This window comes from Mustela putorius, unplaced genomic scaffold, assembly GCF_011764305.1.
Source record: "Mustela putorius furo isolate JIRA1106 unplaced genomic scaffold, ASM1176430v1.1 tig00003853_pilon_pilon_pilon, whole genome shotgun sequence".
Lineage (NCBI taxonomy): Eukaryota > Metazoa > Chordata > Mammalia > Carnivora > Mustelidae > Mustela > Mustela putorius.
Window position 1 is genome coordinate 75,846,195 of NW_025422005.1, and position 3,928 is coordinate 75,850,122.

Below are 3,928 nucleotides of genomic sequence, written 5' to 3' on the forward strand. Positions count from 1 at the left end.
CTCTTTCTCTCTCTTTCCTTCTTTCTACCTTCTTAGCCACTCAGGGTGCTCTCTCTCACAAAGCCACTCTCCTCCTCCCTCTCACAAAGGAAGAGAAGAAAGATCATCAGTGATGGATGTCAGTGGTAGGGGCGCCTGGGTGGCTCAGTTGTTAAGGGTCTGCCTTCAGCTCAGCTCATGATCCCAGGGACCTGGGATTGAGCCCCACCTTGGGCTCCCTGCTCAGTGGGGAGACTGCTTCTCCCTCTCCCTCTGCTGCTTTTGCCTGCTTGTGCTCTCTTGCTTTCTCTGTCAAATAAATGAAAATAAAAATCTTAAAAAAAAGAAGAAGAAAAAAAGAATGTCAGTGGCAGAAGCAACAGTAAGAGACAGTTTAACCCTCAAGAGAGAACACTACCTCTTTTCCCCATGGTTTCCAGTGCTCTACATGATCAGGGAAACTTCTCTAGTAACTATAGAAATGATGCCTGAAAATATGATCTTGCATCTGAAAATTCAGAAACATTTGGTAATGTATCATTTTATTCTTATTTTTTAAAAACATTTTATTTATTTATTTGACAGAAATCACAAGTAGGCAGAGAGGCAGGCAGAGAAAGAGGGGGAAGTAGGCTCCCTGCCAGAGCAGAGAACCCGATGCGGAGTTTGATCCCAGGACTCTGAGATCCTGACCTGAGCCAAAGGCAGAAGCCCAACCCACTGAGCCACCCAGGCACCCCAGTAATGTATCATTTTAAAGAAAAAGAGAGAAGCAGTGGCTACCCTGATAGGTGATGGAGGTTCTCTGGCAGACAAAATTTTGCATTATAATGTAAGTTAAATAGACTCTTTTGCCTAAGCCTGGAATTTTCCCATGGAAGTTGATTTCTTAGAACAGGGATGAATGGAAAGTTAGGGTATTTCTAAAGACCTACCAGTAAAATAGCAGTGTTTTACCCTCAGAGACTGCTCCTTTTTGGATTCCCATGAATAATTTCTGTCATTTGAAAGAGTTTAAGAAAAAGTTACATTTTCTTTTTCCAGTTGAGCCTCTTTTAATACATTTTCTGGTACCATTAAAATACTCATATATTTCCTCCTGGAAGAATGTTAAGATTGAATTATTGTTCAAATCCTTTTTTTTTTCTCTTTTAAAGTTATTTTTCCTTCAAGAAGTTTCTTTGTCACTGTCAAGGTTAAGTGAAGTCACTAGTGAAGGAAAGCATAGAAGGAATTTGGAATGCTTTTCTGTAAACCCCAGTGACCTATCCCATGAGAATCCCCTGTAGGGCTCAGGGTTTTTAGGATAAATCATTTTGGGAAAATGTTTTCTTCCTTTAGTGTTAGGTTGACAAGGCAAAAGAAATAATACTGTTTGTGTCAACCTTTCTCAAAGCAGGTTATAGAAACCATGGGAATTTCTACCTGAATGGTACAGAATTGCATTTTTATCACTCAATACTGCACATAGCAGATACTCAGTAGATGTTAATGTTAATTGAATTACATTGAATTCCAAGAATCTTCTAGAAATCTTAGATTGGTTTCTTTCATCTTGCTGATAGTGAGCTGGAAATGGAGGGGGACAAGTCTAGCCCCTAGGCAAAGAGACACATGTTGGTTAGGAATCTCACAATTTCCTTTGAAATTGAAGATGTCAGTTTCTGAAGGACGCTTCATAGATCAAGGCCCTGAATCCATAAACATTCCCTTTGCAATTATCTTGCTACTTCTACAGGCGAACTTTTAAGTTTTTATTTACTGCTGTGGCAGGATAAAAAGTGATCCTCCCCGCCCCCGCCCCATCTGGGGAGAGATTTGGGGATCAACAAATTCTATCATAGGAAGTAAACAAACATCCTCAACTAACAAGGGACTTTTGTGATGAAATAAATCCAGGAAGGAAACAAAAACTACTTTACCACAATAATGCCAAAGTTTTCATCATAGGGCCAGGTGAAAAACATGTTAGTGCCTGAAAAATACTTTGCTCCTGTGTTACTGGCCTACATTATCTTTGGAAGATGAGTAATACTGACCACGGAGAGACATCTGTCCTTAGGTAATTCAGGATGAAACTTGCCTCTGTCTGCAGACTTCACTGCCTAAGAGGGGAGAAGCATTGAGGGTCCCCATGTGTTCTACTACATGTCCGGCCCATGTTTGTTCTGTGTGAGAGCTAGCAGCAGGCTGGGCAGAGGAAGTCTTCCATTAAGCATCCAGCTGAAGCCCAAGGCATTAATTTTGCACTTAAGAAGAGACAGCAGCAACTTGGGACTGCTTCCTCTTGTAAAGAATCGGAGCAGTTTTCTGTGGCAAAGGGATGGGGGTGTTACCTAGGCAACTTAGAGGATGTGAGGAGGATGACAGAGGCCTGGGGAGGCACATCCATGTGGTATATAGGTCCCAGAGGCTCAGTGTGGGCCCCTGTCCTATCTGCTCCTCTCCACCTTTCCCCACAAGGTCATAGCGAACAGGTTACTAAGACAGGATATCACTACTGGTTCTCCTACTAGGAATGATTTTGCAGCCCTCACAGAACTTTTTTGGTTACACTTTTGTCAGTGTTCAGGGGGTGTTTAGGCCCACAAAATTGGGTGTGGATGTGTTTAGGAAACACAACTAACTTGCCAGGTGAACCTGGGTAGAGATGGGTCTAACAGGGACCCACTCCAGACTCTCCCCTAACTAAGATAAAAGGGAGTTTACAAGCCAGCAGACTGCCCCCGCAAATTATCAGACAAGATGTCTACTTTGGCTTGGTCCCCCTCTTCAAACGTTAGCAAAGCCCACATACTTCATAGTTCATGTGACAGTTAATCATGACTATAGATGCTGGGCACATTATGGCATGAGTATTCTTTCTATAAATGCTAATTAAATGCTCCACTTTAAAAAAAAAAAAAGATTTATTTATTTATTTATTTATTCATTCATTCATTCATTTATGATAGATCCAGAGAGAGCACAAGCAGGGGCAGAAACAGAGGGAGAGGGAGAAGCAAACTCCCTGCTGAGCAGGGAGCCTGATGTGGAGCTCAATTTTATGACCCTGGGATCATGACCTGAGCCGAAGGCAGACACAACTGACTGAGCCACACAGGTGCCCCTAATGAAACGCCTTTAGATGGTAGACCCTCTAAACTTATTTCTGGGGAAATTAATTCTTTGGTCTCTGACCATAGATCTCATAATCTACTGAGGAAAACAACCATGAAGAGATAGTTTATTTCATTTCAATTAGATTGAAGAAGGGACTTTGAAATGATTCCAATTCGTTCACCTGAGTGACCAGAAGGACCTGAACAGGTGCAGTGGCAAGAAGGCTGAAGCAAGAGAATGAGGCTGAGTCTGAGAGACATTCTGAAGAAGTTCCAAATGGCTTCCATAGGCAATTAGATACAGTGGGAAAGGGGACAGGGTATGGGAGAAGATGCTTGTGGCCTCCTGTTACATCCTTCTGAGCTCATTTATGTAGAAAACCTAAAGCAGAAATCTAAACATCAATATTGTCAGAGTGGGAGGAAGAACTGAGGGGCTCCTCTGACTTGCTTCTGTCATTGATTGCTCCACGCGGTAAGACTTGGCATTGATCTGTTTGAAACTCGGAGGCTTTCAGTTCGAGTTCCCAGGCAACCCCAAGTGGAATTCACTTCCAAGGAGTGTCAGAGCTGCTCCTGGACGTCAGACCCGAGACACTATCACAACTAAAGGAAAGGGTAAGTGCAGCTGCATTGTGGCATCAGGGCCTTGCTATTCTGTGTCACGAACGAGGGTGTTGTTTTGCCTTTTTGGACAAGTATGTGTGTGTGTTGGAGACTTTGTAGATTCTGGCAGTCCTAGGAAGGGTGGGGCAGAGGACTCACCTCAGGGGAGGGAAAGGAACAAAGAACATGGACAGAGTAGCTTGTCCAACACCAACAGCAGATACACTGCTTTTTTTCTCCTG

General features: G+C 42.9%; 1 non-coding gene across 1 annotated transcript; it reads right to left on the reverse strand.

Annotated features, from left to right (window-relative positions):
- Positions 1 to 264: 264 nt before the first annotated feature.
- On the reverse strand, positions 265 to 483 carry LOC123387471. The gene has a single exon (XR_006601918.1). It is a non-coding gene; the product is annotated as a small nucleolar RNA U3 (small nucleolar RNA).
- Between the last annotated feature and the right edge of the window lie 3,445 nt (positions 484 to 3,928).